The sequence below is a fragment of the Melanaphis sacchari genome, unplaced genomic scaffold (assembly GCF_002803265.2).
Source record: "Melanaphis sacchari strain LSU unplaced genomic scaffold, SCAv2.0 Contig4_pilon_pilon, whole genome shotgun sequence".
In the NCBI taxonomy this organism is placed as follows: Eukaryota; Metazoa; Arthropoda; class Insecta; order Hemiptera; family Aphididae; genus Melanaphis; species Melanaphis sacchari.
In genome coordinates, this window is record NW_020271335.1 from 7183522 (window position 1) to 7195318 (window position 11797).

An 11797-nucleotide genomic window follows, 5' to 3' on the forward strand; every position below is an offset into this window, starting at 1 on the left:
AAAATGTTTAACCACTTGTATCCTCTTGATACATTAAACACTTGATAAATTTCTGCTATTGCAGTTACAAATCTTTCTTATAACTTATTAGTATAGGTACTGTATTAGTGTTGAGCAATAACAAAAATGTGCAGTTATAGGTGTTATTATAGTTTATAGCTGTTGTACCACAAGCCGCGAGTTGTACTACTTATCAAATAATAACTCGAATGATTTTACTGCATCATAATATATTATGTTAATAATGATTACTTTGAACTTTATGTTCCATATAATTAAACGTATGTACGATTAATATTATATTATAATTCCAAGAAAAAAAAAATTTCAACAACTTAACGTAACGTATTAGTTATTCAACTGGACTTACTTATAATCTATAATATCCAAAATGTTACTAATAATATTATAAACGTATATAAATAACTGTCAATATAGTGCTTTCATTGGAAGGCTTCTTAGACCCGTCTTTATCAAGACATAATATTAAAATCGATCATAACTTTCATTTATCATTTTATTTGTTACAGATTGTGGATTGTATAATAAAAACTTTAAAAATACAAGTTATTCAACTGGTAACGTTTTAGAAGAACATTAAGTAATACCTACATTTTCATATATAATTATATTGTTTCAGATTCTAAGCGGTGTGCCTAATATAATATGACGTGAGATTCTTAACATACGAAACGATTTTATTCTAAAATTATTATACTTTTCGATGTATAATTGTATGCATAGTACGTCATATTCACCACACATCCAGACTTACTACCGCGTACCTGGTATCATGATAAAGATCGATTCCGGTGGTAAAGTCATATGCAGTTATAATAATATTGTTATAAACCATCACGGGGCCATGTACTACTCGGAAACAAAGCGCGAGCGCCATCGGCATGTCTGTATTAATTTGAAACTATCTAAAAACACGCAATAATGATAAGAACTACATGTGTCGTTTTCAGACCCACCGCCGCGTCGTCCAGCCCTGCAACAACAGTTCAATTAGGCTAAAAGGAAACTCGCGGTTCGTTCTTTCGTGACCACAACACCTAAACCGCGCTCATCCCCTCGAAGCCGCCGACGCACAAAGTCATCGTCGCCCACGAAATTTATTATAATACACAATATAATACAGAGTACAGCAGTTGTTGCACAAAATTATAGTCGACAGTTGTACGCTCGTGCCCGCGTTCAAGAACTATTTTTTACGAAACTGCTAAAATAATTTGAACACGACAATATAATACAATACAACGATAATATTATCAACTTATTCGTGTAGAGGTTAGTTTAGCTTGGGATCAAAAATATTCTGCTACCACGACCTTTTTTCGCGAGCGTTGGACATCTAAGAGCCTTGATTAATCTTATATTTAAATGTGTAAAGATTATATTGTCTATAATTTATAAGATGATAAATTTTAATAAAATATTTATGCATTAGGATCGGGTATATATATTTTATATAATACAATATATATACAATATATCTTATACATAATACAACAATCAGCGGTAATATTAGTCACATAATACATTCGTTGAATTTGTTAATATAGTTATTATATAACATATAAAAAATATAAATTGTTGATTTTCAATTAAAATAACCCATTCAAGATAGTGACAAATTCAATGAACATACATTATTTTTAGTGGTGTATTTTGGATGATTTTCGGAAATGTCCGAAATATTAATATTTTATTGGTTATTGAAATTCAAATAACTCTTAGATATTTTAGATAAACTGTTAACTTAGCTTAAATATATTGTTATTATTAATGTACCTTTTTTCTTCATCTTTTTTTTAAATTTATTTTAAGAAAAATTCCCCTATCCGATAATATATAATTTAGTAAATAAATACGTCCGTGTACCGTTTCAAATGTGGTCGCGAGTGCAGCACGCCGTAACGCGGCGTCCGCGGAACGATGATTACTATATATCATAGTCTTACGGCCGTATAGATAGGTTCCGACTTCCGGACTTCACAATGGTGATGGTCGTAGGTATAATATGTATACGATGGCGACAATAATCTAAATGTGTAGGTCAGAGGAACTTGTGGTTTTTCGCGTTTCCGGTACGGATTCAGGATATCCTGAAATTGATTATTTATGTATACATACTTAAACAATAGATATATAGGTGTATAATACGAAATTAAAACGTAGATTTGGTCAAGTGATTACTGATCGTCGTCGTCCTCGTCACGGTATATTGTCGGTCCGATCATCCACGAAGAGGTTTGTTATAGCATAGGTACAACAATTATTATCTGTTTTACCAAAATATTACTCTTTTATTCGTTTCAAAAAAAATAAAAAAGACGGTTATAAAATCAACGACGCTCCTCCGGTTTGTATTGTATATATGCCTAATAAATGAATATCACAATAAAAATATTTACGGTTTACAGTTGTAACTATAATAATAATATTATATTATGTCACTTCGGGGACTTGTAGTTTGTCTACACGCATTATTATAACATAATAATAATATGATAATGCATGTATTCAAAATAGTTTTTTTTTTCATCATTATTATTATTTAAAACAACAATAACAATATAAGTAGCTTATCAAGTTTTTGTGAATTTACCATCTCGACTATATTAAAATATCATTATTACATTAAAGTAGGTACTTATATTACTCACAATAATAATGTGATACTTAAAACGTAACATTTTGTATTTAAACTGTAATAGTCCAATACATTTTTAAATTAAAAAGTAATTTATTTTTATTTATTAAATTAACTGAATTACTACACGGTAACATAACACCAACGAAAAGATATATTTCCTTAAGAATATGTTTGTGAGTTATTTGTTTTCCTTCTCAGGTCTACATTCTAAATGGTTAAAATGCATTCATGTAGAAATATCTTATGTTTTTTTATTTATCACAAAACTTATAGCAGATTTTAAATTCCGTATTATATTTTATAAATATCTGTCTCTAAAAATAAAAATAAAATTTGTAAATCTAATTAGCTATTGAATTATTTTAAGACAACATTTATTTAGGCAAATAAAAATGTCATTCTTTCCAAAAAATTATTCTTTATAATTTCCATAGTGGATAATTTTTTCTAAAAGTTTATTTTGACCTTTTGTTCTAGCCTGCAGGAATAAACAAAAGAATTAACGTCATTTACTAAGCAGCGGGATAGAAAACAGTAAAAACTACCTATGTAATAAAAGAGGGTGTCGTCGCACGATTACTTTCATATTACACGTATGTACCTATAATAATAATAATAAAAAGTACAATTTATAAGCCATAATATCATCACTTCAAAGAAGTATATTATGACATGTTCTATGATACGAAAAATGTTACGATAAAAAACAAGTATAAAATTATATGTATAGTGAAAAAAATAACGATCACTAGGTAATTAAAATTATCCAAATTGTTTTTTTTTTTTTTATATATAAAATTCATCTTCTAAAAGCAATCTGGTGTTTACATTGAAAACATTTGTTTTTAATTCGTATTATGGTAATAATTTAAATAATTTATTATACCTACACTCTGCAATCTATACATAAATACATTTGTTTAATTAAATTTGATTAACATTTTATTGTTTATCAATAATATTTTATTTTTTTTTTGAATATTCATGATTTTAACCAATAAACAAATAATTAGTTGGTAATAATGATCGTCCCATATTTTCATCAATAAAATAATTATTCAAAACATAATTTTTAAATATACTCAAACATCATATTTTAAAGTTCTTAAGATTTTTTGTATTACTTAAGGAGTGTCCTGTGAAATAACAAGTTTTTATTTTTAAATGAGAACCCCTTTTCTATTTTAAATTATTAACTAGATATTTATTTCTAAAAATTTTATCGTATCAAAATTAAAATTCAAACGAATAGTTTTTGTGTTATTTAACTTGTGTAATAAAGTGTATAAAACCACAAGCTTCTATTGTAATATCTTAGACTTAGAAAACGTTAATAACCTTATTCTTGGTGCCTTTTTATATGTAAAAAAAAAAAAGTATATTTTTGTGTTATTGATATAAGGAGACTAATATAATAGTTATTAATTATTAATGTGCGCTAAAAAAAAAAAAAAATAGAAAGCCAAAAATAGAATTTTTTTTTTTTACGTAGATGAAAGTTTTGGTAAAAACTAACGCTATATCAAGCTCGTCGACGCGATGTCGTCTATCATTATACACGCACGTGACTCAATGGCGTTTCAGATGCGACAATATCCGATCGAAACAAATTATACGATACAATACCGAATATTACTGTCGCGTATTTAATTGACAAGGAAAACCGGTACAGTTGTAGCATTGAATTATTAATCATCGCCTGACATGTGGTAATGTGATCGCCAAACGTGATAACGCCGCTCACCAAATTACCTTAATGCTCTATATGTATACGAGTCGGCTCGGGGTTTTATGGACTTTGGATGTCAACGTGCTGTACAAGAAGGGGGTGGCGTTGTGTTGGACGGCATGTGTTGTCCTAAGAACGCGAAATGTATGTATATTATATAATCCACTATATGTGTATAGGTGGAATACACACACACACACATAAATATATATATATATATATACATATAACAGATGAGTCTTTTTTAAAATCGTCGTACGAATGATAATTAATTACAAAACCGTACCTATTTGTTATAGGTAACGAAAACGAAAACTTCATTAATCTAAAATATACATACGTATATTATAATATACCATGGCATGCTACTTGCGATGCAGTAATATTGTTATCATTTTTTTTCATTTTTTTTTTTTTTTTATATACGAATAAAGGCTTCAACTATATTAGGTATTTTTACCCCACATCTAATCATTATAGATTTCTTATCAAACAACTTAATTCAAATTAGCTTGATTAATTACGGTTTGTGATAACATTACTATTCATGATTAATTACAATTAATATCATTTTTTTTTTTATGTCGATACTGATGGCTTAGTAATATTATTGCATAACTAGTTGTCACCAAATAACTGAATAAAAATATATAAATAATTACACTTATAATAATATTATTATTTGTCATTAGTTTACTTTTGTATAATTTTTGTTATAATATAAACCTACCATGTTACCTATTTATTATTTTTTTTTTTTTTACGCAAACCTGTCAATTTGTTATTGTATCTTTTTAAATCAGTATAAATTATATCTATGACTTAAATAACAATAACTATATTATTATTTTATATAATAGCATTTCAATCGAAGTCCATGTTCTCGCGTAATATTACAATAGTGTGATTTATGTAATTATGTAAAATATCTGTATAAAGCATAATAATGTAAAACTTGTATCGTATTATTATCATTTTTACTGCAGAAAAACTTCAGTAGGTTTACATCTCGTACAAGTTATACGTTTAAATGTCTTTTTTTTTTAACTTGTCATTATTTTTTTTTTCTAATTGATAATTCTATGCGTAATTTATATCGTGATGAGTATCTATGTGTATCTTTAAAAAGATAATATAACTGATACATTTCCATTTAGTATCACTTAAGATAAGTTTTTTTTTTTTTAAATGAATATAATAAGAATGGATATTGAACCATAAAACAAAGACATAACACCTTTCCGTTTATATTATAATACAAATAACATTACTATTTTTATAATATTTTTTTTTACGAAATCAAAGTGTCGTTCAATGCATAGTAATAATGTATGAAATATTGAGATGGGAGTATGTTAATAATTTATCTGTAAAGGAGTAATATTATAATTTTTCACCAATTATATTAAAATTCCATTATAAAAATAAATACTTGAGCGCTATAAAATACCAATATAAACGCATTGATACCACTTTACGTACAAAGCTAATTTGTGTGCTGCTAAAAAGTGAAAATAATGTTGCTTATTTAAAGGTTTGGTCACACTTGAACTTGCATACACCCTCCCCCCCCCATATAATAATTTTCATGATCGATTTTTAATTTATAACTTTATTAAGATATATTCTAATCACCAATAATAATTAATAACTTTTGGTGTAAGCGTTTACCTAATGTATTTAAATTATATATTTGTTTATATTTCTATTGTATAGTAATATGCATAATATTTTATAAGTATTTAGTACAGTAAGTTTAGTATTCTTTTATGTTGATTAATAATTATATTATAGTCTATAGAAACTATTAGTCGACGGATTTACCTATATATTTAAAGTAAGCATAATTTTATTATTCATAAATTAAGAATTTTAAAAAAACAAAAATGTTTTATCCTTTAATAATAAATGAAAATACACATACTTAGTACCTAATAGAATTTCAAATATTAAATTTAAACTATGACTAACAATAAAATATAAATGATGAGTTTTAAAAAGTATGTTCTTAGAAAATACAACTTATGTCCTAAACTTTTTTAAATATCCTCCATACCAATAATAATTTTTATAGATTTACGCCACTGACTAAAAATATATAATTATTCAAAACCTTTGGATGTATTTAAATATTTACTAAAATATCTTCCAGAAGGCGGAAACTATAAGTACCATTGTAGTAAATTTTATATAATTATTGTTTAAACGTGCCAGTATGATATTGCAATATACGTTTTAGGCGATTTATATTTATTCCCAGCAGATTAGTAAGTACTTACATAACTATTTACTGCTTATTATAAAAAATAATATGTTATGTCCAACAGTTGTTTAAAACGAATAATTTATGACTTACTAAATTATATTATAGTCAAAGTGCTTGAAAAGATCAATGGATACGTCATTAAAATAACTATAAATATATTTCATTTAAACCTGAAATAATACTAGATAGATTTAAAAGTAAAAATTCTCACATTTTCATTTTAGCCTATAAAATACACTTAACAAAATGATTAATACATTTATTTTAAGTTTAGAGCTATATGCATAATTACACACGCATGTAATCAATTGTATCGAGTATCGAGTATTAAAAATACTTTGACAAATTTATACATTTCTCTATTCTTTAAAATCTGCAGACAGACACGTTTCGTGACTTTTGAGAATAATATTTCAATTATAAGTACCTATGGTTAACATATTCGTTAAATCAATAATACAGTATCGACATAATAATATACATCATTCACACGTTTCCTATAATATATTCGAGGTATATTATTATACAAGATGATTTTTTAAAGATAAACATTCATTTTACAGAATGGTATAAACAGAAATAATTTTAAATCTTTAAATACATTTAAAAAGACAGCAGAAATGTTTTATGTCGTATTTCTATAAACAGAATAATTTTTTTGAGAATTCCAATAACTACTTAAAAATAAAGTTTTGAACAAAAGCAGTTTTAATTAATCATAAATAATAATTAAACGCATGGAATTAAAAATTAACGCTAAATGTAAAAAAAAATGTGAAAAAATATGATAATAAAAAACATTTTTATAAATGTTATTCTTTCATTTTTAATGACTTAAATTATAGAAACAAATATATTTCTAAAAATATTCAAATATTCAGGAAAATGAGCATTTGGATCTAAAAGATTCACTTTATACACAAGTTAATATTTTGATAAAGATAGTAAAAACTAAAAGATGCCTTTATTATTTCATATTTACTGTGATGCATGTGATTTTATTCATTTCGAGTGTATTTACCGGAATATTATCTATTTATTATAGTTTGTAGTGGTTGTATCCTCTTTCAGCAACCAGCAAGATTTTAAAAAACACGCTTTCAGCAAAGAAACGGATTTCATGTCCCAACGTGTATAAATAATTTTATTGACGGCATTGGAGAGTAGCTCATGGATATGTATAATACACATAAATATTATAATATAATTCTATTGTTACAGCTGCCCGAAATCCGTTCCCCCCGAGAACCCAATATCCGGTGATGCGCTGAAGCGATTATTTTCTATAGGGACACGATGTATTTTACCGGAAATCCGCGTTTTCCACCTACGATGAGGTAAAAACAAAAATTATAGAAATTTTAATTAATAAGATATCAATTAAAGCTAACTACATTTAAAATAATAATATAAACTCCAACTAATAATACGTATATATTAGACAAGCTATGACTTTGTCTTATTGCCCCACACTGCGTATATACATTTTTTCCTAAAAAAAAATCGATTTAAAAACCACTCTGTATGATATTGTTTTATAACATAGGAATACGCGCACGCGACGTCGTACGACGCACTGCAGCTGAAATATTATTGAAAACGATCGTCCGTAATGCGTTCGTCGTTAAGTGTGTCGTGTTTTCTTATCGATTTTCCACACAAATCATCACAAATGGGGTTAAGGTGTTAGTTGGCCGTTCACAAACGATTATGGAGTGCGCCTTTAATACGGTTTTCCTTTTTGCAGTCTACGCGCCGGGGCGCAATATAAGGTCTCTGAAATTGCCATTCCTTGTCCAGCGCCATTGGGTGCCTGGCGTGTACATAATATGACGACTTGAACTGAAATAAAACCGAAGGTCGATTTTATAAGAACTAACTTTAAGAAATAATATAGACGTTTCCGTAGAATAAATATATTTTGAGATGAGAGATTCTACACGAGCACGCAGTACCTATTCGATTATTTGCAGCAGAAAACTACAATCTATTGCAATTTTTATTGCAGTAAAATCTTTGTAAGGAAATGTGAAAAAAAAAAGTTCACGAATCGGTCCATAACTTATTGGGTTATACACGTGCAAATTGGTTACAACTACCATTTTAAGTATTTTAAATTCTGAATATCGATTTTATAATAATTATGTGTATTTTTTAAATCTGAAGACAATTTTTTTATTGTAATGCATCGATAATCAACTTTGATTTTTGGTATAAATGTATATCTAGCTTGTATTTTTGGGCGAAAAAGAGAGACTGGAAAGTAGAAATTTTCCAATACTTTTTTAAATAATGGGAAAAAAATCAATAAAAATGTATTGTTTGTTAAAAAATGATAAAATTATTATTCAAATAATATTGTACTTTGTCGGTAAGAATACAAGAAATACAATAACGAGATGACTACTGTATTACAGAACAGTTACTTATTTAACTGCTTTTTATTTGTTTTTATTTTTTTTATGTTTTAATTAAGTAATTTTTTTCAAAAAATATTTTTGTAATCATATTATTGTATAATTATTGGGCGTGTAACGCAGTACATTGATAAAAAGTGCTACAGCCTTTCCACGGTCTCTTGTAGTTTTAAGAGCATACTTACTTAGTATATAATAATATAATTAAGTACTTATATATATATATATATATATATATATATATATATATATATATATATATAAGTACCTATTATACTTTTTTTACGACAACCGTAAATTTAATCATCACAAAATTCGTCTTTGCTTATTTCCTTTTCCGTGTTTTACACACCACGCGTATATACTCGTAATAGTTTTACTACGGTCGTACAACTCCGTTTTCTGTCGTCCAGACGTCTAAAATACAGTCAAGGTTACCTATATTATACACTTTTTACTATATCTTTAAACATAAATAATATTATTATTATTCTGCTATACCGGTATGCCCCTTGTTATAATCGTAGTATCGTTGCACATGGTCGGCAAAAACGTCACAGAATAATATATTATATAATTATACCTACTGTGCATCGTCATAAGATAAGACGAATCTTTTCCCTTGAGAGTGGGTGTGGTGGTGTCAACGGCGGCGGACTAATTAGATTATTATTGTGTATCTTTTTTTTTTTGGGTGTGGTCCAAGGTTGATAAAAGTTTGAAACAAGACATAAACGGCCCGAACGCGTTAGTGTCTGTTTTTGGGAATACATCGCATTCTTCTAGTCGTTTTGAATAATATTATTAATTATTATATTGAATTCTGACGATGATGATGTGCTACCTAAATATATACATTCAATGTATATTATATTATGTTATAAATATTTTATTATTATTTGCAAACCATCGTCTTAGGAACGCATATTTTAAATTAAATTTAAAAAACCTATAAATATGCATCAGTGTAATCTTTCGTGTGAGAAGATACTTGTCGAAATAAATACTCGTATAGTTTTTAATACAGAGCGATTCGTGTCATAAACATTAGCATATTTATTTTCCCCATTAATAATACATTTAGTGATATACTGTTAATTAGGTTTTTTAAGATACTTAAGAACTATATATTCATACGAATAACTAGATTTATAGTACAATTTAACATTAGCTGTGGTGATACAAACCTATAGCTTTTCAATCAAAAACTATAATATTTATTAAAAATTTTAAAGGAGAGTTTATTCGATTCTAAATAAAGCAATGAATAAAATAATGATGTGTATATTTATTTTGTGTGTTTGTCATTTATTTTTGGTGCAATAAAAATACATTGATTTTTTAATTTTAATGTAGTTTTTGATAGGAAATTAGATTTAATTAATACTTTTGAGAGTAAAAATTTAATATATATACTTTTAAAAATAACTAAGAAAAAAATAAATTAAAAAAAAAGCGGGAATTTTTTCACAAAACCAGTAATTAACAAAATTGATATTGTACTTTTGTATTAATTTAAAAATTAATGCTTTAAATGTTTACCAAATGTTTATGTCTGCATTTCCTACGCATAGCATAGTTTTAAAAATATAGAAAAAATATTTGGGTCCTTTTGAGCTATTCATTAACATTTTTAAATTTTTATTTTTTTTTAGTTTCATTTCTATAAGTGACGATAACCAATTATTAGTCAAAAGTCTTGAAATGTAATACAAGATCCAACATAAGTTCTTATTTTATTTGTATAAAAATATAAAAATTCATAAGCACAATTTTTTTGTATGCTTTTGAAGTTAAACGTTGACAACATTTGTCAAAATCACAAAAATTTGCAAATTGTTTTTAATTTGAAAATTGATTTGATATCCCTCATAAGTAATTTATTCTGAAACTAAAAATATAATAAAATTATTTTTAAGTACAAATTTAGACGTAAGTACTTACGTCTTTAAACGATAAAATATAACGATGTTAGTTATTTTATTATATAAGTGTCAATAGGCACGAAAATAGAGCTTATGATATCCAAATGGACTACAAAAAATAAAATAAATATTGGTAAAAATTTTCTTGATTATTTAAGTCCGTCATATTTTAATGAAATGCCATTACTTAAAAAAAAGACATACATCGAAATGTTTGTAAAAATTCTAATATTATAATGAATTATAATATTATTATTATAATTCTATATTATAATGAATATTATAAATGTAATAATGACAAACTTAGCTTAGAGAGATAAATTAATTTTATGGCTTACTTTTTTTTTATCTATAAATTTTCTAAAAAAAAAAAAAAATATAATTATTCTTGAAAACTTAAAACTCTTTCGAATATTATGAATTTTAACTACACGTTTCTATACATAATTCTATACGTAATTAAATTTTTAATACATGTAGATTAATTTTAAAATATTACTTATTTATAGTATGAATCTATTCACACTATTTTACTGTAAGGTGATATTAACTCAAAAATTATAAATATGGCTTAACATAATAACATAATAAATGGATTAATTATTTTGGAAAAAATTTAATTAACCTCTCATAATACTTATAGTAAAATAAATAACTTTAAAAACAATATCATAAAATATATTTAGTGATACATAAGCTGACTAACTGTCTTTATTTTAAAAAAGAAAATTGTATCGTCCGATAATGGATGGTACTTCTAATGGTATAAGTACTATACTATTGTTGTGACCCCAGCCC

General features: G+C 26.1%; 1 long non-coding RNA gene across 2 annotated transcripts; it reads left to right on the plus strand.

The window, feature by feature from the left end:
- Positions 1-651: 651 nt before the first annotated feature.
- LOC112599046 lies at positions 652-4899 on the plus strand. 2 transcript variants are annotated; one of them, XR_003114919.1, is made up of 5 exons: positions 652-904; positions 972-1293; positions 3140-3255; positions 4155-4535; positions 4691-4899. It is a non-coding gene; the product is annotated as an uncharacterized LOC112599046 (long non-coding RNA). The 2 variants fall into 2 exon arrangements; XR_003114918.1 differs by having other exon boundaries at positions 4155-4899.
- Positions 4900-11797: the final 6898 nt, after the last annotated feature.